The 24,731-nt window shown below is 32.8% G+C and overlaps 3 long non-coding RNA genes across 8 annotated transcripts; all 3 read right to left on the reverse strand.

Annotated features, from left to right (window-relative positions):
• On the reverse strand, positions 1 to 4,193 carry LOC108224081 (uncharacterized). 3 transcript variants are annotated; one of them, XR_010292194.1, is made up of 3 exons: positions 2,816 to 3,934; positions 1,428 to 1,635; positions 1 to 331 (listed from the first exon to the last, which is right to left on the reverse strand). It is a non-coding gene; the product is annotated as an uncharacterized LOC108224081 (long non-coding RNA). The 3 variants fall into 3 exon arrangements; XR_010292193.1 differs by having other exon boundaries at positions 1,461 to 4,193; XR_010292192.1 differs by having other exon boundaries at positions 1,428 to 4,193.
• Positions 4,194 to 4,581: 388 nt separating this feature from the next.
• Positions 4,582 to 6,355, reverse strand: LOC108222540 (uncharacterized). Its single transcript, XR_001806992.2, has 5 exons — positions 5,961 to 6,355; positions 5,562 to 5,630; positions 5,416 to 5,462; positions 5,224 to 5,336; positions 4,582 to 4,959 (listed from the first exon to the last, which is right to left on the reverse strand). It is a non-coding gene; the product is annotated as an uncharacterized LOC108222540 (long non-coding RNA).
• An 11,477-nt stretch (positions 6,356 to 17,832) lies between these two features.
• LOC108222378 (uncharacterized) lies at positions 17,833 to 24,354 on the reverse strand. Of its 4 annotated transcripts, none has more exons than XR_010292002.1 (6): positions 23,955 to 24,354; positions 19,272 to 23,631; positions 18,871 to 18,939; positions 18,720 to 18,766; positions 18,471 to 18,584; positions 17,833 to 18,207 (listed from the first exon to the last, which is right to left on the reverse strand). It is a non-coding gene; the product is annotated as an uncharacterized LOC108222378 (long non-coding RNA). The 4 variants fall into 4 exon arrangements; XR_010292004.1 differs by having other exon boundaries at positions 19,272 to 23,460; positions 23,561 to 24,354; XR_010292003.1 differs by having other exon boundaries at positions 19,272 to 23,271; positions 23,414 to 24,354.
• Positions 24,355 to 24,731: the final 377 nt, after the last annotated feature.

Consider the following 24,731-nt stretch of genomic DNA (forward strand, 5'->3'; position numbering starts at 1 on the left):
TTTCCGGAAGAAGGTAAAACATATATTTCAAAATCTGGATTTTTAAAAGAGATTTAAATCAAAATCACTTTGACCCCCTAACAACAGGATCGCAAATAGGTTACAGCATTGAAACCAGAACCCAAACTATAAAATCTTTTTACAACTTAAACTACGTTATCAGCTAAACTTCGGTAAGAAGGATAACTGATAACCAATAAATAAAAACCATCTACAACTGAATTGAAATAATTCAACTCTAACCATACTAGTCTCGCAGCCACCTCCCTAGCAGTCTCGCCTAGCATTACTCTTACGCGCAGCTTACCCAGGTGACCACCTTAATCCTTAGCTGCAAGGGTTAGAAATAATAGCAAGAGTGAGCAATGCTCAGCAAGTATAACACTAAATTTTTAACAATGCCATACTATCTGAATTAAATCAAATATTTGTAACAGAGATTCAGTTCTAGGTTCCCCTCAAATTAATTGAAGTTCAATTACATACTGCCACCCTTTTTTATAAAAATTTCGATTACAATGGGTCCAAACTATTCTTTTATCAGAATATAGTCCATTTATAAGAATATTTAATTATTAACTTCCTTTCAACTCATCTGACAATACGGGTGATCAGCCACGTAAAGTCCTCCGTCTCGGGCACTGGATCTAAGTCCCACCGACGACGGATCATTCCGGACACTGGATCTAAGTCCCACCGGTAACGACACTAGGGTACCCACTAGGCATCTAATTGGCCTCAACAGCTGGACTAGGTTTACTAGCCTCTTACGCTAACTTTTACAGTTCCCAAGACAATAGAATCCTTATCCCGGGCCCCGGACATAACATCCTCCCGGTGACCATTATTGGTGTCCCGGGCCCCGGACATAAAGTCCTCCCGGTGACAATTATTGGTGCCCCGGGCCCCGGACATAAAGTCCTCCCGGTGACAATTATTGGTGCCCCGGGCCTCGGACATAAAGTCCTCCCGGTGACAATTATTGGTATACACAATAGGCATCTTGCTCGCTTTTCTGATTGGCTATTCACTAGCCCCGGCTATTCACTAGCCCCGGCTATTCACTAGCCCCGGCTATTCACTAGCCCTTCACCATATGTATTTATTTCTTTCGCAACCATATATATATTTATTCAAAAACTCTTCTTTTCTTATTTCAAATCACCACCATATAACTCAATGTAACCAAGTAGCTATCTCAGCTATCAAGAACATAATATATGTCAACTGCAGATATAACAATAGAAATATTTAACTTATCTTTAATCACACGAGAAAGATAACAATGCTTGCCCTTTCAGTATAAATGCAGAATAGAATTACTTGCAGTAATTACAAGTTGAGAATAGAAATACTTGCTAACTGCAAGGGAAAGATAGATAGAAGTACTTGCTCTTTAAATAAAAGAGAAGAATAGAAATACTTGCCTCTAATTGCAAGAGAAAGTTAGAATTACTTGCCTCGACTCCGATGTCTAGCCACGATTCTAATAGCACTACATTGCACAACCATATCTTTCTAAGTAGCTTCCGACAATATTCTTTCTACGTCTTGTCTTCTCAGATATTTCTTGCTTCAAGTTGCAACACCATCAAATTAATAATGAACATTCTCGATACACACGTCTTGATTATTCTACACGATAGTAGGATAATATCTAAGTCTTCGGATTAGAAGAACTAGCTGATTCTAAATATTATAAGAATCACGAACATCTACCCTTCGCATATCCATATATAATAAACATGAATATATACAGATATCCACATAGCAATATATACACATTGGATCAGTCAACACATAATCACATAATCAATAAACAATCGATAGATATTCCAGTTCAAATAGAATATACTGCCATCAAGTATCAATTATTTAGTAATAAATAAACACCTTAATTTCTAATAAAAATTCGGCAACATCTCCTCTGTTTATAGGCTTATCCACCTGTTTTCAATACCAACAACCAGCCAATACTATTTCCAACACATGAATTATAATATAAAAAGATGTCTTGACTTGCAGTAAACACATAAGAAAATCTTTCCGCACGATTGCTTGTTCACTATACACAAAATACATTTAATAAGATATACAAGGCCAACTGAGCCAATCAATTAATAATCAATCGTATGCAATTAATCAAGTATAACTTCATATTATGCACCAACAAAGAAAGAAAACTAGAGCAAATAGTTTAAATAGCCCTTACTCTATGATTTTTAATAAATTGAAAATTTATCGATATAATACGAAATTTTTATGAGACACTCCTACACATTATTCCAACCTACAGTAAAATTTTCAGAAAGAAACTCCAAGCTTAAAGCAGTAAAACAGGTATGCCAATTAGGCACCAGAAACTGTCTTGCAAAACCAGCCCGACGCTAAGATTTTTAATAAATAGAAAAATTGGTCTGATTGTATAAAATTTTAACAGCACATTCCAGACTCCAATATCAAACTCCATTAAAATTTTCATAAGTAAATACCAAGTTAAAGGTAGCAAAACAGGGCCTGGAACAGGACAAACCTGCCCAGAATTTTCTGCGCACCTCGCACTAAAACATACCTCTCTTTTAGCTCGTTTAATGAAATTTCGAAATTCTTTTTCGTACTTGATCTAGACTTCAAGTAGCACATTATTACATAAAGATTAAGCACATAACTGAACTCAATTAACCCAGAATTATACTGCAAAATAGACCAGCGACGGCCAAAACTTTCTAAGTCAAGTATGAATAATTCTAAATCTTTAATTCACTACTTAAACTCTTAAAATACCACCCCAAAAACATTATCAGCATACTCGTACCCATATTTTCAATCTCATACACTCTCTTCTCCATCTAACCCTCCTTCCATCAGTTTCCATCACACCAGTCCCATAGACTGCCTAATCAATAGCCTTAGATCAGCCTTCTTATTCAATTTCAATTAACACCCGCACCTGCCCTGCTAACACCTCCGACAAACCTACACGGTATTTACACCCACATAAATCACACAGCCTACTAGAACACACACAGAAGCGACAACACATACCTTTAGGCTGTTATACACACCTGTACAAACATCACAGCCACGTACCAGCAGCCTCTCCCAACCCCCTGCTTTGTTTACACACAAAGTAACTATTTACACACATAAACTAGTACACCTGTACAGGGCAGTTATACACACCACCCACACAACAGGACACACGCACACAATCTTCCGCAGCCCTCTGTAGTAGCTCCATCTATTCCCCTCTATACACCCCAAGCTCACCCTACGCAACAGCTCCCTCCGCTCACCTCTATCAGCGGCGAAACAAATCACCGCCATCACCGATTCAACCACACCACCCCTGATTACAAGCCCAAACGAACCAACACAATCAAGTATATAGGTGTATTTATATAAATAGATAGGGAGATACCAAAAGAAGTTGACAAGAATCGAGAGTTGATTACTTGTTTTCGCGCGCGTAACCATCTCTGCACCCCAATCCCTAATTCCCAAACTCTGTTGCTCCCCCAATTTCAATTGCTGTGTGTATATCCTCTATTTGTTTTCTAAATAGAACTATTTATATTTTAACAAAATTCACACCCACAATTCAATAAATAAGCTATTTTAACAATTTGGGGCTAAAAATATCTTCCAAATTTAAACATAAAAGTTTATAAAAATTTTAATTATCCCGAATACAGAATAATTGCAAATATAATATTTTTACAACCTTTCTCTACTTTTACAAATAATGCTCAAAATCATTGTTAATTAACAAATAATTAATACAATTATCTGCAACTTTCAAATATTTCTGAATCCGACAGAAATATAGAAATACTAATGTTTGTATATTTTAGTAATTTAAATCGGATTAAATCATTAGGCTCAAATAAAACAAGCTTTGATTTCAAAATCAAAGGATAAATTTGATTTATTAAAAAAGATACAATAATTCAAAATTCTGAACTAATTGCTCACACAAACAAAATAACCAAATAAGAAGCACATTTAACATGTACCACACTTAAATCATATAATTGCAAAAAAAACTTTTCAAGCTACACCTGAAAATACTATCCACATAATATTTCAAATAATAAAATTCTCGATATTTCACTGGACTGGAAATAAAATATAAAAATTTTATTCCTCATCTTTTAGAAAATCATAAAATAAAATATTTCGAAAAATCCGGATTATCACAAATATTCATCAACACCAAAGCCTTGTGAGGGACTTAACACGCATATAATGATTTTGAATTACACGTATTGTGTATTAGTGAGAGAACAAACCTATAGCGGTACATCAAGGGTTATGTGGTAGTTCAATTGATAAGTTCCACATAAGGAGAGCCAAAGACAAGAACCTTTTTCAAAAATCACAGATCTTTTTACGTTTTCTGATTCAGATGTGTAGTTATCTAGTCAAATGAGATCAAACTTGATAAACTAATCCTCGTATATCCATCTACTTAGTAGGATCCTGAGGATGTCCAAGCGGATGCTCTTGTGGTTTTGTCGTTTTAGAATTTAGCACATGAAAGTGAATTTGATCTACTAACAAACTTGATTTGGACTGAAGTACTAAAAAAACCATCCATTTGATACAATTTCATTACAATGCGTATGTAGCAAATTAATGTATATTAATAATGCAACTTCAACATCTAACAGTTTTCTTACATTCTTATGTACATTAATTATAAGAGGCGCGGATAAAGAAAGATACATTTAGTTTAAATATAAAAGTCGATCCCAAAGGGCACCGGTCTCTGCATTCTCTGATTCTTTTATATGATTATGTTCCTGCTGCTGCTCCAATCCATTCCCCATTTTTTTGTTTAAATATACTTCCCTCAGATCCTGAAGATGGTGCTTTTTTCTTTTCAACAGCTTCATCTTAACAGGTTCTGAATGAGTTCATGTCATCTCTTTGACATGCGTGAGCACATATATATACCTTCAACAGAAGACATAATAATTGAAATAATGGTTAATATGAATAATGGCTTCACATACAGTACTTGCAAACTTGAAATAGATTTTAGAAACGTTCTAGCTCAAATATAAACGTATTTGTATTGTTGTAACTTCCTGTTTGAATGGAAGACTTAGACGAAGTATTTGAGTACTGCATACCTCATTAAACTTGGTAACAAAGAAAGGAACACTTTATTTTTTATTAATATCTTATAAATTAACTGTAAATTATAAAGTATCATACCGCATATGAGTCATGATAGTTGATTTTCACCACCAGTCTCCACAGCCAGGTTGCGAGAAGAAGAAGCCATCAATTGGTTGTTGGGCAACTCCACAGCATGGTTGAAGGCTTTGCTGTGTGGATGTAAAAAATATAAATACTTATATAAAATAAATATGCAATTAAAACATCCGTTTGGATAGTAAAATTTACCAGAATAGCCAACAAGCTATTGAGCATGTGTTGAGCTGAATCCAGACCTGTTACATTAGTCGAAGAATATTAAAAAGTTAGATCTATTATCCGCGGAATGTTGACACATAAAACTAATCTAGTAATAATATGTATCCAAAAATTACCATCTTTTGTGATAACACTGGTCGTCGCAACTGGGCGGATTTATTTTGGAGCATTATCTTCATTGTTTCCTGTAATTATTTATTAACATGATAAATATAATAAGAAAGAATGTAAACGATACTGAAAATTTTTATATTTGATATCATTTTGAATAAATAATTACAATAAATGAGATTAAACTATAAAATTTTAACTTAACAATTATGTCAACATATCTTGATCATTCAAGATCGAATAACATCTTAACTCATTATTTATAATTGTTTGAACACATTTATTATCATTGAAGAATATTTAAACGAAATCTCGTAATTAAAAGAGAATACACTAAATCACGAGTGTTAATTAGAATTATAACAAAAGGTAAAGATTATAATAATACAATAATGATAACATACCATATTGTTGTAAGGGCCGTGTAGATAATAATAACATGATTTGATATCTTGAGTAAATAACCGTAGACACCCATATGTATTTGTGCAGAATTTCTCTTTCTGGGTGGGTGTGTATAATTTTTGTGATTGGATCATCATGGAAGTATAATTTACTTGCTCGTATGACAACACGTAAAAATCTCTCAAGCATCAATTGAGAGTATATAAATTGATTGCCTTCATTTATATTACAACATGTTCATCTGACACTAAAGAGAAAAAAAAATGAATCTATGTTTGTAATCTAACTTTTCAAATATGTAAAATACTGAAAATTCAAATAAAAGATATATGATAATAAAATGCTTGTGCTTGAGTGTCTATATGCAAAAAAACTTATAACTTCACTCCTTGTGAACTCTGAGATTTGTGTACAATAATTTCTGTTCCCCTTTCATTATATACCCGATTAAAAAAGCCATCTAAAGATCTGGGACGTTCGTTTTTGCTTTGTTTGAACGGACAAGATTAAAACCGCCCACAGTTTTGCACGCCCACAGGATTAAAACCGTCCGTAGTTTTGCAACGCTCACAGTTTTGCAACCCCCGATGTTTTTATTATAACAATAAAAAATCACCCTCTTTTTCTATTGCGAGTTTTAGATATTGAGTATTAAAATAATATATGTTTTGTTGTTTTTTCCATTTAAATCTTTCCAACATTTTCAAAATTAATCAATGTCATTTTTTCCAAAATAAAATATCCAACATATTTTATGAACCGGTATCATGTATAAATATATTGGTGCATTGTTAGATCAAATATTCTCAGTATAATTTCTAGCAGTTGGATGAACAATTCCACTAAAGAAGCAGAATTAGTCTTCGTAGCCTTGAATTAGGCTTCACCAGTTCATAGTTTCCATTCCATGAATTATAGTTAAGGCAACCAGAAAACAGAGAAATATCAAAAGCATCCAACAAAGACGATCCATGGTTTAATTTTAGTGAAAGAAAAACATAACATTCAAAAGAAAACTGACTGTTATTTGATTGTAGAACTTCAAGGCTTCAGTTTCATACATGATTGTATCATTGTCAACTTCTGCTTCATATTGTAATGTTTGGCTTGTAATTGTATGTTCCTCAGGCACTAACTATTAGTAAGAAACTTTTGAGAAACTTATAAAATGACTGTTATCAGTTTCTGAAGAAATGACAAACTACAACTAACTAGTTTCTTATATTGAGAATTATTAAATCAAAGCCACTGCCTGATTACTATGCTCGGTACTCTCATTCACGGCTAGGATTGTTTAAATCCTAAACCAAAACTTGTGGATTGTCTGAATTTCAACAATTATTAGCATGTCACAGGGAATGAGATTAGAACAGAAAGTCCTAAACCAAGCGTACAAACAACCGAAGTCTGTTGTTGATCAGTGCTTAATTAGTTCCACGAAGGAGTTAAAATTGCCATGTTGTCGATCCAACTTGTGAGTTACTTAAGAACTGCTGAGCATGGTAGCAACATTCATAGAATTGATTTAAAAAAATCTTTGCATTTCAGATAAACACGATTACAAACTCATAAGCTAGAATGTAAAGTGTCTGCACAAGTAGCCTGATTTATTGCAAAAGCAGGTTTCTGAGAACATTGGCTAGTGACTGAAAAAGTTTAAGGATTATATATATATATATATATATATATATATATATATATATAGCTGAGGAAGATAGGTATAAAACAGCATTTACCACCCCTTTTGGTCTTTTTGAATGGTGTGTTATGCCATTTGGTCTTAAGAATGCCCCTAGTGAATTCCAAAATATCATGAATGATATTCTAAACCAGTTCAGCCATTTCACAATTGTTTATATTGATGATGTTCTTATTTATTCCAATTCAATTGAAGAACATTGGAAACATTTGAATTCTTTTTTCAAAACGGTGAAAACCAATGGATTAGTTCTTTCTCCCAGTAAATGCTCGCTATTCCAAAGATGAGTCATGAACAGATGGAACTATGTAAACAAGAAATAAATGATTTATTAAAAAAAGGATTAATCACGAAAAGTAAGTCCCCTTGGTCTTGTGCAGCATTTTATGTTAACAAAAATGTTGAAAAAGAAAGAGGTGTCCCTAGATTAGTAATTAATTATAAGCCATTAAACAAAGTCATTGAATGGATTAGATATCCATTACCTATAAAGAAAGATTTAATTAATAGATTAAGTCAAGCAGTAGTCTTTAGTAAATTTGATCTAAAAAGCGGATTTTGGCAAATTCAAATAGCTGAGGAAGATAGGTATAAAACAGCATTTACCACCCCTTTTGGTCATTTGAATGGTGTGTTATGCCATTTGGTCTTAAGAATGCCCCTAGTGAATTCCAAAATATCATGAATGATATTCTAAACCAGTTCAGCCATTTCACAATTGTTTATATTGATGATGTTCTTATTTATTCTAATTCAATTGAAGAACATTGGAAACATTTGAATTCTTTTTTCAAAACGGTCAAAACCAATGGATTAGTTCTTTCTCCCAGTAAATGCTCGCTATTCCAAACCAAAGTTAGATTTCTTGGTCATAATATTCAATATGGTCATATTAAACCCATTGACAGAGCTATTGAGTTTGCAGATAAATTCCCAGATGAAATTCTAGACAAAACCCAACTCCAAAGGTTTTTAGGGTCTCTTAATTACATAGGAGAATTTTATAAAGATTTGAGGAAACAGTGCAAACCCTTATTTGAACGTTTACAAAGTAACCCTTCCCCTTGGACTTCAATTCATACTTCTATAGTCCAAGATATTAAAAAATATGTTAAAACTTTACCCTGTCTTGGTATTTCAAATCCTCTAGCCTTCAAAATTGTTGAAACAGATGCCTCTGAAATTGGATTTGGAGGAATCCTCAAACAAAAGTTAACTCCTACTTCCCGTGAACAAATTGTTTGTTTTCATTCAGGTGCTTGGAATATTACTCAGAAGAGTTATTCAACTATTAAAAAAGAGATTTTAAGCTTAGTTTTATGTATTAATAAATTCCAAAATGATATTTTAAATCAAAAATTCTTAGTAAGAATAGACTGTAAGTCAGCAAAATATATTTTAGAAAAAGATGTTGAAAATATAGCTTCTAAACAAATTTTTGCTCGATGGCAAGCTTTATTGAGTATTTTTGATTTTGATATTGAGTATATTAAAGGAAGTGAAAATTCTATCCCTGATTTCCTAACCAGAGAGTTTTTACAAACAGGAGAGTCAAAATGAGTGTTAGAGGCGGCAGTAATTCAAGAGGAAGAGGAAAATCTTCTTCAGTTAGTAATGCTAGTTCTGTCAGAGGAGCGATTGTTCCCCATCCAGTAAACCCAGTCCATGCAGTGGACATAGTAAACAGATATCAGGTTTTGGGCCAAGTCCCTAGGCCTTTTAATTCAGTCTTAGCTAGTAAACCTCCAGCTTTTGACCCTTTTGGGCCTTCAAATGCTGCTAGTAAAATATCCCAAAAGCCCATATTTAGTCAATATAGTTCTACTTCAGATTACATTGTTAATTTCGAGGTAAACTTATTTTTTGTGGAACATTTCATGGAACCAAAAAATAATCCAGTAAAACTTGCTGCCCAGTTCTTTCCTGCGGGTTGGCATTTTATTCCATTTGCTCCATATAAGTCATTATCCTATTATAAAGACATTTTAATTCAAACTGATTCCATAGTAATCAAGCCCATTTTAGACAGAAAAGATGATACCAAAGTCTTGTATCATTCTTTGTATATTAAACAGATTATTTCTCAAACAGAATTCTGTGATCATCCTTCTGATCTTCATTTAGTAGAAAATAACCATTTCTGTTATTATGATTACATTGAAGCATGGAGTAAAGTATTTTTATACCAGAATCAGACTTTTAGTCATTCCTGGTTTATTCAATTTGATCATAAATTCAAAAGTCAGATTCCTTTATGGTTTACCCTTTGGTGGTCTAGATTTGGCCCTTCCGATGCCATTATTCCAGATCAACTTAAAGCCCAAGTAACCCATTTCAGTAAACAAAAAGTAAACCCTAAATCTGAAGGTATCCTAATATTGCTTCAATTTTGTAGTAAATATAAAATCCCTTGGATTTTAAAATGGCAATATAACCTGAAGACTCCAGTTCAGTCAACAATTGTTTCCACAATGCAGTCGGAAGCAATAATCAGTCAACATAGTCAGATTAGTCATGTCTCCAGAACATTTTTCATTAAATGGTGGGATAAGTTTGATGTAAATCGGATTGTTGGTCAAGTACAGAAGGAATTCCCTCCAATTCAAATCAGTAAAGCTATTTCCAAAGAAAAGGAACATTGTAGTAGTCCTTCTGGTCCTTCAACATCTTTGGATTTTGATTCAGTCAGTAAATTATCTAATGATGAATTGAAATCCTTGATTCAAGTAATTAATGCGAGAGTAAGCAATATTGAAGAAGTTGCCTCCGACAAAGAAGAGACAGGCTCCAGTCAAAATTCAATAAACAATAATGATCCATATAACAGCCAGTTATTCCAAGATTCACAAGATCCTTTTGCCATGTGATAAAGCAGAAGAAGACAAACAGTGAAAAGTCAATTTTACTATTCATGAACAGTAAATTTCACTATTCATTTCACCCGAATTTTTACTTTTGTAAAAGTAATTTTCTATTTACTTTTGTAATAATTGTTACTGCTTCCCCTTTTAAAGAATTCAAATGATTTGGATTATAATAGTTTTTGACCTCATTATCAAAACTCAATGAGGTCTATTTGGATTATCAAAACTTATTCTAACTGTACCATCTAAATATTGTCTAACATTCTCTAAATTTATTATATTATTATTTATTGGTCTTTGGGGTGTTTCATTTTCTAAAATCCATTGACTAGGGAGATTAATATCTTTCCAAAGGATTGTTTTTGGAACTTGAATATTAGCTTCACTTGTACTTCCTTGAATTAAAACAGTTTTATCTTTAGGACTTTTGTTTAAAGAATGAATATTTAAATCTGTTTTCATAGTTTTATAATGGATTCTATATATTAAAGCTAAAGGTTGTGACCCTTCAATCATTTGGGTTATCTCTCCTGCAGTTTTAATATTTAGTGTTAAAGCTTTTAATAGATGGGGATCATTAAGACTTAAGGTAAAGTCAGGAAAGCAATTAAAATGGATTGGTCCATTATGAAGGCTAGATTCCATTATTCCTAATATACTAGGAACATAGTTTAAAAATCTCGCATCTCGCAGGCATAATAATATACTAGAATTAATACCTTTAATAGTTAATGGTTTTACTGCGACTTGAATTAATCCTATGTGAATATAATTGTAACCTTTTTTCTATATTTTTTAATTATTTCTTTATCTAAGAGAGAAAAGTTTTCATGTTCTTTGTTAATAGCATAAATTCTTTCAACAGTTTTAACATTATAGTTTGTTTTAAAGTTATCAGTAAACGTTGACTCATAAATTTGTTTTGATTAACACTAGGAATATTCCAATTTCCTAATTCTTGACTAATATTTTCATAACTGTGTTCTTCCTGATTAATAAAATTTGGGATAGGAGGGATCGAAGACATAGATGACCTTGAGCTTACTGAAGAACTAGTTCTAAAAAGTTTATTCATTAAAATCTAGACTGAACTTATTATCTTCAATTCTCTTATATTTAATTTCAGTTTTTAAATATTTAAGTCTCCTTGGTCTTGTGCAGCATTTTATGTTAACAAAAATGCTGAAAAAGAAAGAGGTGTCCCTAGATTAGTAATTAATTATAAGCCATTAAACAAAGTCATTGAATGGATTAGATATCCATTACCTATAAAGGAAGATTTAATTAATAGATTAAGTCAAGCAGTAGTCTTTAGTAAATTTGATCTAAAAAGCGGATTTTAGTGTATATATATATATATATATATATAACCATATGTATATATATATATATGTATATATATATTAGGCGCAGGCAATATGATTGGAATTGAGCTATGACCAAAAGAAAGATTTTTGGAAAAAATTGGATCAGAGTAGTGTCTTGCTTGAATATGGATATGGAGGTTCCGAATTCCGATCCCGAGTCGGGCTCTGGCCGGCGTGACCGGTTCGCAGGTTTGGCGGTTTTTTCATTTAATCAAACTTAAATAATTTTATACTTTAATTTAGTTTAATCAATTTTTGTATTTTTTTATTAAAAGAGTACAATACCTCATATAAATTTAAGCAATTAAAAATGTATTTGACAAAAAATTTGAAAGGACCCTTTTTTGAGAAAAACAGAAACAATCACATCGATACAATAAAGATTGATGAAAAACAAACAAATAAAATTATAAAAAACCAAACAAATCGATCATCCTTTCTCCTTTACTATACACCATGCAAGTTGCAACATCACTTTGCATTGAACAGACATCATGCAAAGTGTTTTTATTATTTGAGTCTCTGTTTTGTTATAATATCAATAGTATAATTAATGTTATAATATTAATTAACAATAGATATTAACGTATAAATTTATAACGGTTAAATCTACTCTTCTATATAAACAAGTAACGTATCTTATTTTCTGTATTCTTCACTTATCAAACATTGCCTATTGATCATAATATTCAAAATTTATATGAATTTTTTTGTCAAATCCAAATAACCTCACCGACAAATTCTCAAAATCTTGGATTCATATTTCTATATCCATGTTCAAATTCCAAGTTCATTATATAATTTTTAATCACTTAATTTGATTATTAAACTATTAACATTATTTAATTAAACAAAAGTTAAATTATAAAATATCATTTTATTACAAATATATTACAATAATAATAAAATTGGTTCCTCCAAAATGTGGGAAGTGACTTACAGAGAATCTTCTATATGGCTCCTAAATCATTACTTAAAAAATAATATACAGTTCCTAACAAATTAATATATTGAAAGGAGAGGATTCATATAAAAACCCTTCTGTTCCATGCTTTACTGATACTTGAGAAGTCCCCAACATGAAGTTGTCAGTATCAGCAGCTCCATATAATCCTTCGCCAACACCAAACATTATAAACTCTCTGCAATATGTGTAACTAGCGGTCCCTTTCATCCCAATCATTTTGCATGGCCACGCATCAGTACCCTTAGCCCTAATACACCAGAATATACAATTATTTTCTAGTTCTTCTGTATCATTATTTTCTGCTGCTCTGTGGGTGTAAATAAATATAAATATTTATATATAAATAAATATGCAATTAAAACATCCATCAGGATAGTGAAGTTTACCAGAATACCCACCGAGCTCTTGCGCAGGTGTGCGGCTAAGTTCGGACCTATTACAGTAGTTGAAGAACATTGATATATTGGGTTAGATTTATTATGTGCGAAATGATCGACACAAAAACTAATTAACAATATGTATCCCAAAGTTACCGTGTTTTGTCATAATACTGGACCGCCGCAATTTGGACGGATTTATTTTGGAGCATTATCTTCATTGTTTCCTGTAATTATTTTATTACCACGATGAATTTAATAAGAAAATTTTAAACGATACAGAAAATATGAATATTTGATATCATTTTGAATAAATAATTACAACAAATGAGATTAAATTATAAAATTTAATTAGAGATGTTGTAAGCATATCTGGATCATTCAAGATTGAATAAGATCTTAACTTCTTATTTATATTTTTTAACACATATATTTCATTCAAGATTATTACTTGAAATCTCGTAGTTAAAAGAGAATACACCTATCCAATTAGAATTATAATAAAAGGTAGTGATTATAAGAACAACATAACCAAGAAAAAACATACCAGGTCTATTATAACAGCCGCATAGATGATAATGATGATCTGATATCATGAGTAAATAACTATGGGAATGCATGTGTATGTGTGCAGAATTCCCCTTTCTCGGTGTGTACAGCTTTTGTGATTGCAACGTTTTTGTTTTTAGATCTCTCATTAATACATGGAAGTATAAATTACTTTACCGTATATACATGAAAACACGTTAAAATCTCTCAGCATAAATTACTTGCCTTGATATATATATCAGGACATGTTAATCTGACGAGTAGAGCGAAAAAAATGAATATATATAAGTATGTAATTCTTAACAAATATGTAAAATATTGACAAAAACGATAGAAGATATATGGTCATAAAATGTTTGCAGAGTAATTTTTTAATATCTTCACTCCTTCTAAACTCTAGAATTTTTTGTGATAACATGATTATGTTCACTCTTTCATTATATAGCCCATTGAAGATGGTATCTAAAAATCTGGAACGTCCGTTTTTGCTCCATAGCCAACACATGTAGATAAATCAGACTAACCGAGTGATAAGACCCAGTGGATGGGAACTTCCCACGGATTGGAACCCGTCCCCTTTCTTCAAATCATCCCACTGTCTTTTCAACTCAGGTGAACGCCCGCGAGCTGGTGAAGTTCGAACACGTGACCTTTGATTAAAGTCTACCTACTGTTCTGTTACGAGTTTTAGATTTTGAGTATTACTAATAATAAGTGTTTTTTTTCCCCGCTAAACGTATGTTAATAGCATACATATGTCACGGACCGAGACCCATCTATTCTATGGTCAGTCAGCGCAAGAGTTTCCTTTGACAAAAACAATTATTTTGGTCTAGTTTATCTCTTACACCATTCCGGTGTAAATAAATGGTAAATTAAAATAACAGTGAGTCCGAGATGCTCTCTAACTCTAAATGCCAATAGACGTCATGTACTCTCTAGCTGTAAAATGCATTACAGGATTCTTCAAAATAGTTCACAAAAGTAAAACACCACAAATTTGATCCTTTTATCTTTCATCGCCTTTTTCCTTGTTTTGAATTTTAAATTTGGTCGATTTATGGGTGAGGCACATTCGAAGGCTTGACAAGTGAAAAACAAATAAGCCAAGCTTGTTGAGCTCAAAAGTTGTGCTAGATTGTTTGTTGTCAAATTTTGTGTTATGTTCTGTAGCTACTCTGTGGCTACATGATCTTCATATTTGACATATAGTATTGATTCAAATGCTGCTGAATTTTGTTTGTTTAGCCATTTGAGTTTAATTTTTTATAGTAGAATGATGGAATATTTATGCTGAGGACTCCAAGTATATCTGTAAAAGATGTGTGATTTGGTTGATTTATGGTGTGCTTGCTTGCTTTGGTTTGATTTTATTAAGTTAGATAACCAGAAAACCGTAGTTGATGTGCAAAGAAGGGATACAGAGCCATAACCAAGATTTAAGATTATATGGCCAAGATAATTATGTGGAGGCGTTATGATTGGAAGTGAGCAATAACCAAAGTGATTGCTTCAGAGTAGTATGATTTAAAAATGAATACATGGCTCATTAAAAGTTGGTCTTGATACTTTGGAAAAGTAGACAAGATAATGATTCAGGCATAGGCAGGTCTTCATTTATTTTAGTTAAAGGATTTATTCAAAGTTTAACTGATCATAAACTCATAATCTTCTACACCAGAGGATTTGAGTAACCTAATTTGAAACGAGATTACATGAATACAAAGCAAAGAAATTGACAGTATTCTCATTATCGTAAAAGCTTAGATCATTTGATTGTCTCTGTTTAAAGTCTTGCGGCTATAAACAATGCCGTAAAGATCCCGATTCTAGTCTCTCTATATACAGTGAAGGGGGAAACCAGAGAATTCAAAGTAATTAACCAGAAAAAAAATAAAGTGGTCTTGCGGGCTAATTTGTTCTAATTTACACTACTATTTATTTAATCCCGTACCAAAATCTTGGGATGAGACTATTTGTTCTAACTTTACAGTTCAAGTGACAATTAAATCCTAAACCAAAACTTATTAATTGTCCGAATTTCAACAATTATTAGCACATCACAGGACATGAGATTTGAACAGGAAATCCTATAAGGGTGTTAGGGTGCAAACAGCTGAAGTCTAAGAATGCTGGTCAACTCTTAGTTCCAGTTCCAGGGGGAATTTGAAGCTGCTATGTTGACGATCTAACTTGGGATATACTTATGAACTGCTGAGCATGGGAGCGAAATTTTAAAATCTATAAGAGGCTCTTTGGAAACATGTATTTCATTTTTATGATGGAATTCAAATAAAAGGATTTGAGTTGTCATTTAAAATTCTCAAGTTTATATTAATATTTGAATGTATGAATTTCAAATGAAATCCAAATTGAAATATCCAAACAAGTTATTTGATCAAATTCAAAATTTCAAATGAAATCCTGGTTACCAAACAGACCGTTAGAAATCTGTGCACTGAGATTAACACAATCCAAATTCATAAACTAGAGTTTCCATGACATGAATTTGGAACTGGAGCTAAGAGCAGCTCCAATGTCTACCCGACTCCTGCATTATAATTTGTGAAAATGATTCTGATCAAAATTCGATGATTGGAAGAAAAGGCAAAAGTTGGGCAATCCCAACTCTCCCGCCTAGAGCATCCACAATGCTCAAGCGTACTTCCATTCTACCTCATCTAATGTCAACTAATGAGAAAGCGGGTTTACAAAAATAAAAAAGATGACCAATTTCATACAACGCTAAGTGAGAAAGTTGTCGATAAAAAGTAAACAAGTAGGGAGAAATTTAATTGAAAAATATAAAACATCACGAAATAATGAAATGGATAGTGACCACCGAGATGGACTGACCGCTTTATTCAGATCCTATCCAATGCAATTTTTTTGTAAAATAAATGGCGAGTCATTTTGGGAGTCCCGAGGATAGCAATTGGACTCCTAGTAGTAGTGGAGTTGCTCTTGCCGGTTCCTGATTTCATTGTGTACTTTTTATTAGTTTTTTGTATAACTTTAATTGTTTAAAATCAATATTTTATTACTTAAAAGGTGGACAAAACTCGTCCATTTTCTCGATAAAACCAGTTTTTGTATTGTGTCACTCAAATGGGACTCCAAAATTAGGGGATTTAGGCTTACCATTACAAATGCTATAAGCTCAGACGGGAATATTAAAAGTGTAGGCAAAAGTAGCCTGATTAATTTCAAAAGCAGGTTTTTCTTTTTCTTTTTTTTTGTCAGGCAAAAGCAGGTTTTTCGGAACATTGGCCAGTGAGTAAAAAAAGTTAAAAGACTGGAGCATATATTTCAGGCACATACAATATAATTGGAATGGAACTATGACCAAAATAAAGACTTCTGGAAAAAATTGGATTAGAGTAGCATCTTGTTTAAAAATGGATATGGAGGTAACAAAGCTATGCCTCAGAATAAAATTGATCTCTGATTAATTGCAAAAACAGACAAGAACATGAATCAGGTACAGGCAGCAAGGCAATACAATGAAGCATCTATTATATGCGCCCACAATGTATACTGAGACAATGCAATCTTGAGACAAGTATATAATCTGCAAATGAGATCGGGATAGCATTTGGCATTTGCTGCTGACTTGGACGGGTGCTAAATATTTGACATTTGACGATGGTGATTAGTAACTGGAACTGGTTTAATATTCATCAACACCAAAACCTTGTGAGGGACTTAACACGCATATAATGATTTTGAATCACACGTATTGTGTATTAATGAGAGAGCAAACTTATAGCGGTACATCAAGGGTTATGTGGTAGTTCAATTGATAAGTTCCACGTAAGGAGAACCAAGGACAAGAACCTTTTTCAAAAATCACAGATCTTTTTACGTTTTCTGATTCAGTTGTGTTCTAGTCAAATGAGATCAAACATGATTAAACTAATCCTCGTATATCCATCTACTTAGTAGGATCCTGAGGATGTCCAAGCGGATCCTCTTGTGGTTTTGCCGTTTTAGAATTTAGCACATGAAAGTGAATTTGATCGACTAACAAACTTGATTCGGAATGAAGTACTGCAAAACCATCCATTTGATACAATTTCATTACAATGCGTATGTAGCAAACTGATGTATATTAACAATGCAACTTCAACATCTGACAATTTTCTTACATTCTTATGTACAATTGTACATTAAGAGGTGCGGATTAAGAAAGATACATTTAGCTTAAATATAAAAATCGATCCCAAAGGCCACCGGTCTCTGCATTTTCTGATTCTTCTATATGATTATGTTCCTGCTGCTGCTCCCATCTGATCCCCATTTTTTTTTAAATTATACTTCCCTCCGATCCTGAAGATGGTGCTTTTTTTTCAACAGCTTCATCTTAACATGTTCTGGATGACTTAATGTCATCTCTTTGACATGCGTGAGCACATATATACACCTTCAACAGAAGACATAATAAACGAAATAATGATTAATATGAATAATGGCTTCACATACAGTACTTGCAAACTTGAAACAGATTTAAGAAAAGTTCTAGCTCAAATATAAACGTATTTGTTTTGTTGTAACTTCCTGTTTGAATGCAAGACTTGATAAAATATTTGAGTACTGCTATACTTTATTAAACTTGGTAAAAAAGAAAGGAAAACTTTATTTTTATTGGTATCCTATAAATTAACTATAAATTATAAAGTAGCATACCGCATCTGAATCATGATAGTTGATTTTCATCATCAATCTCCACATCCAGGTTGGGAGGAAGAAGAAGCCATCAATTGATTGTTGGGCAACTCAACAACATGGTTGAAGGCTTTGCTGTGTGGATGTAAAAAATATAAATAAATATGCAATTAAAACATCCGTAGATTTGCTGTGTGGATGTAAAAAATATAAATATGTATATATAAATAAATATGCAATTAAAACATCCGTTAGGATGGTAAAATTTACCAGAATAGCCACCAAGCTATTGAGCATGTGTTGAGCTGAATCCAGACCTGTTACATTAGTCAAAGAATATTGAAACATTGGGTTAGATTTATTATCCGTGGAATGTTGACACATAAAACTAATTTAGTTATAATATGTATCCAAAAATTACCATCTTTTGTGATAACACTGGTCGTCGCAACTGGGCGGATTTATTTTGGAGCATTATCTTCATTGTTTCCTGTAATTATTTATTAACACGATAAATATAAGAAAGAATGTAAATGATATTGAAAATTTTAATATTTGATATCATTTTGAATAAATAATTACAATAAATGAGATTAAATTATAAAATTTTAATTAACAATAATGTCAACATATCTAGATCATTCAAGATCGAATAACATCTCAACTCATTATTTACAATTGTTTGAACACATTTATTATCATTGAAGAATATTTAAACGAAATCTCGTAATTAAAAGAGAATACACTAAATCACGAGTGTTAATTAGAATTATAACTAAAAGCAGAGATTATAAGAATACAATCATGAAGAAAATAACATACCATATTGTTGCAAGTGCCGTGTAGATAATAATAACATGATTTGATATCTTGAGTAAATAATCGTAGACACCTATATATATTTGTGTAGAATTTCTCTTTCTGGGTGGGTGTGTATAATTTTTGTGATCGGATCATCATGGAAGTATAATTTACTTGCTCGTATGACAACACGTAAAAATCTCTCAAGCATCAATTGGGAGTATATAAATCGATTGCCTTCATATATATTACAACATGTTCATCTGACACTAAAGAGAAAAAAAAATGAATCTATGTATGTAACCTAACTCTTTCAAATATGTAAAATATTGAAAAATCAAATAAAAGATATATGATAATAAAATACTTGTACTTGAGTGTCTATATGCAAAAAAAATTATAACTTCACTCCTTGTGAACTCTGAAATTTGTGTATAATAATTTTTGTTCCCCTTTCATTATATACCCGATTGAAAATGCCATCTAAGGATCTGGGACGTTCGTTTTTGCTTTGTTGAACGGACAAGATTAAAACCGCCCACAGTTTTGCACGCCCACAAGATTAAAACCGTCCGTAGTTTTGCAACGCTCACAGTTTTGCAACCCCCGATGTTTTTATTTTAACAATTAAAAATCACCCTCTTTTTCTATTGCGAGTTTTAGATATTGAGTATTAAAATAATATATGTTTTGTTGTTTTTTCCATTTAAATCTTTCCAACATTTTCAAAATTAATCAATGTCATTTTTTTCAAAATAAAATATCCAACATATTTTATGAATCGGTATCATGTATAAATATATTGGTGCATTGTTAGATCAAATATTCTCAGTATAATTTCTAGCAGTTGGATAAACAATTCAACTGAAGAAGCAGAATTAGTCTCCGTAGCCTTGAAGTTGACAGGGAAGAAGAAGCATGTTGGCAGGATCGGATGTGTAGCAAAACCCGGCTTCACCAGTTCATAGTTTCGATTCTATGAATTATAAGTTAAGGCAACCGGAAAACAGAGAAAGATCAAAAGAATCCAACGAAGACAATGATCCATGGTTTAATTTTAGAGAAAGCAAAACATAACATTCAAAAGAAAGCTGACTGTTACTTGATTGTAGAACTTCAAGGCTTCAGTTTCATACATGATTGTATCATTGTCAACTTCTGCTTCATATTGTAATGTTTGTTGGGTGGGTTCAACCCAAGTCCCACATCGGAAAGATAAAGAAGATTTATCTTGAATATAAGCTGCCAAAGAACTCCATTAGTATGGGGCCTTTTGGGAGGAGCCCGAAAGAAAATCCGTGCGGGCTTGGCCACGGCCCAGAGCGGACAATATCATACTAATGCGGAGTTAACGAGTGTTGCGCGGCCCAACAAGTGGTATCAGAGCGAGGTTAAGAAGTTGATCTTGGGGTTGTGGGATGCAGTTGTGTGATGTGGGGAGGCTCTCGAGAACTACGATTGGAGGTCTTGGACGGCTTGTGTCGAAAGTCTTTCCGACAACGGTGGTTGGACGACGTGTCCCGCAAGATGATGAACCGATGAGTAGCGGCGGTATAAGGGTCACAAGATTAGTGGTTCTTGGATTGAGGGGAGATTGTTGAGTGGGTTCAACCCAAGTCCCACATCGGAAAAATAAAGAAGATTTATCTTGAATATAAGCAGCCAAAGAACTCTATTAGTTTGAGGTCTTTTGGGAGGAGCTCGAAAGCAAATCCGTGCGGGCTTGGCCACGGCCCAGAGCGGACAATATCATACTAATGCGGAGTTAACGGGTGTTGCGCTGCCCAACAATGTTTGGCTTGTAATTGTATGTTCCTCAGGCCTTAACTATTAGTAAGAAACTTTTGAGAAACTTATAGAATGAATGACTGTTATCAGTTTCTGAAGAAATGACAAACTACAACTAACTAGTTTTTTATATTGAGAATTTTTAAATCAAAGCCACTGCTTGATTATTATGCTTGGTACTCTCATTCACGGCTAGGATTGTTTAAATCCTAAACCAAAACTTTTGAATTGTCCGAATTTCAACAATTATTAGCACGTCACAGGGAATGAGATTAAAACAGAAAGTCCTATACCAAGCGAATACAAACAACCGAAGTCTGTTGCTGATCAGTTCTTAGTTCCATGAAAGAGTTAAAATTGCCATGTTGTCGATCCAACTTGTGACTTACTTAAGAACTGCTGAACATGGTAGCAAGTAGCAACATTCTTAAAATTGATTTAAAGAGGATCTTCGCATTGCAGATAAACACGATTACAAACTCATAAACTAAAGTTTCCATGACATGACGAAGATTTTGGAACTGGAGCTCAGCTCAAACAGGAATGTAAAGTGTCTGGACAAGTAGCCTGATTAATTGAAAAAGCAGGTTTTTGAGAACATTGGCTAGTGACTGAAAAAGTTTAAAGACTAGATATATATATTAGGCGCAGGCAATATGATTGGAATTGAGCTATGACCAAAAGAAAGGTATTTGGAAAAAATTGGATCAGAGTAGTGTCTTGCTTGAATATGGATATGGGAGTTCCGAATTCCGATCCCGAGTCGGGCTCCGGCCAATCGGCGTGATCGTGGGCAGTTTTTTTATTTAATCAAATTTAAGTAATTTTATACTTTGATTTAGTTTAATCAATTTTTTTATTTTTTTCAGTAAAAGAGTACAATACCTCATATAAATTTAATTAATTAAAAATATATTTGACAAAAAATTTGAAGGGACTCTTTTTTAGAAAAACGGAAACAATCACATCGATACGATAAAAATAGATTAAAAAAAAACAAACAAATTAAATTATAAAAAACCAAACAAATTGATCATCTTTTCTCCATTACTATACACCATGCAAGTTGCAGCATATCACTTTGCATTGAACAGACATCATGCAAAGTGTTTTTATTATTTGAGTCTTTGTTGCTGTTATAATATTAACAGTATAATTAATGTTATAATATTAATAAATAATAGATATTAACTTATAAATTTATAACGGTTAAATTTACTCTTTTACATAAACAAGTAACGTATCTTATTTTCTGTATTCTTCACTTATCACACATTGTCTATTGATCATAATATTCAAAATTTATATGAATTTTTTTGTCAAAAGATGAATCCAAATAACTCCACCGACAAATTCTCAAAATCTTGGATCCATATTTCTATATCCATGTTCAAATTCCAAGTTCATTATATAATTTTTAATCACTTAATTTGATTATTAAACTATTAACATTATTTAATTAAATAAAAGTTAAATTATAAAATATCATTTTATTACAAATATATGACAATAATAATAAAATGGTTCCTCCAAAATGTGGGAAGTGACTTAGAAAGAATCTCATGTGCTCTCAAATCATTACTTAAAAAATAATACATAGTTCCTAACAAATTAATATATTAAAAGGAGAAGTTGTCAGCATTAGCAGCTCCATATAATCCTTCGCCAACACCAAACATGATACACTCTCTGCGATATGTAGGGCTGTAATTCGAGTCGGGCGGCTCGCGAGCTCGCCCGGCTCGAACTCGTTTAAGTGGGCTCGGCTCGGCTCGACTCGTTAAACGAGCCGAGTTCGGGTAAAGGTTTCGGCTCGTTTAATTAAACGAGCCGGCTCGACTCGACTCGTGAAATTAAACGAGTCGAGTTCGGGTAGAGGTTTGGGCTCGATTAAGTGTAAAATTATACGAGCTGGCTCGCTCGGCTCGTTAAAACCGGCTCGTTTAGCTAAACGAGCCGGCTCGACTCGACTCGTGAAATTAACCGAGTCGAGTTCGGGCAAAGATTTAGGCTCGATTAGTTAATCGAGCCGGCTCGGCTCGGCTCGATTAAAGTTGGCTCGAATTAGGCTCGGCTCGAAACTCGCCCGGCTCGGCTCGAATTACAGCCCTAGCGATATGTGTACCCTCCTCTGTATATTCATTCACAACCATTACCAACCAGTAGTTTCCTGTAACTAGCGGTCCCTTTCATCCCAATCATTTTGCATGGCAACGCATCAGTACCCCTAGCCCTAATACACCAGAATATACAATTATTTTCTAGTTCTGTATCATTATTTTTTGCTGCTATGTGGATGTAAATAAATATAAATATTTATATTTATATATAAATAAATGTGCAATTAAAATATCCATCGGGATAATAAAATTTACCAAAATACCCACCGAGCTCTTGCGCAGGTGTACGGCTAAGTTCAGACCTATTATAGTAGTTGAAGAACATTGATATATTGGGTTAGATTTTTTATGTGCGAAATGATCGACACAAAAACTAATTAACAATATGTATCCCAAAGTTACCGTGTTTTGTTGTAATACTGGACCGCCGCAATTTGGACGGATTTATTGTGGAGCATTTTCTTCATTATTTCCTGTAATTATTTTATCACCACGATGAATTTAATAAGAAAATTGTAAATGATACAGAAACTGTGAATATTTGATATCATTTAGAATAAATAATTACAACTAATGAGATTAAATTATAAAATTTAATTAGAGATTTTGTAAGCATATATGGATCTTTCAAGATCGAATAAGATCTAAACTTCTTACTTATATTTTTTAACACGTTTATTTTCATTCAAGATTATTAACTTGAAATCTCGTAACTAAAAGAGAATACACTTTTCTAATTAGAATTATAAGATAAGGTAGAGATTATAAGAATAACATAACTAAGAAAAAAACATACCAGATTTGTTATAACAACCGCATAGATGATAATAATGATCTGATATCATGAGTAAATAACTATGGGCATGAATGTGTATGTGTGTAGAATTCCCTTTCTCGGTGTGTACAACTCTTGTGATTGCAACGTTTTTGTTTTTAGATCTCTCATTGATACATGAAAGTATAAATTACTTGCCTGAATATACATGAAAACACGTTACAATCTCTCAGCATAAATTACTTGTCCTGATATATATCAGGACATGATAATCTGACGAGTAGAAAGAGAAAAAATGAATATATATATATAAGTATGTAATTCTTAAAAAATATGTAAAATATTGACAAAAACGATAGAAGATATATGGTCATAAAATGTTTGCAGATGCAATTTTTTTAATAGCTTCACTCCTTCTAAACTCTAGAATTTTTTGTAATAACATGATTATGTTCGCTCTTTCATTATATAGCCCATTGACGATGGTATCTAAAAATCTCGAACGTCTATTTTTGCTTTGTTTGAATGGTCAAGATTAAAACCGCCCACAGTTTTACACCGCCCACAAGATTAAAACCGCCCACAGTTTTGCAACGGCCCACAGTTTTGCAACGTCGGCTTTTTTTTTTCTAATTTTAATAATTAAAAATCACCTTACTTTCTTCAAAAGGCGTATTACAGGACACCCTGCCTACCTAGAATTTTCTACGAACCTGCCGACTAGCTCCATAGCCAATACATGTAGGTAAATTGGACTAACCGAGTGATAAGACCAGGTGGGTGGGAACTTTCCTGCGA

This window comes from Daucus carota, chromosome 5 (assembly GCF_001625215.2).
Source record: "Daucus carota subsp. sativus chromosome 5, DH1 v3.0, whole genome shotgun sequence".
NCBI lineage: Eukaryota > Viridiplantae > Streptophyta > Magnoliopsida > Apiales > Apiaceae > Daucus > Daucus carota.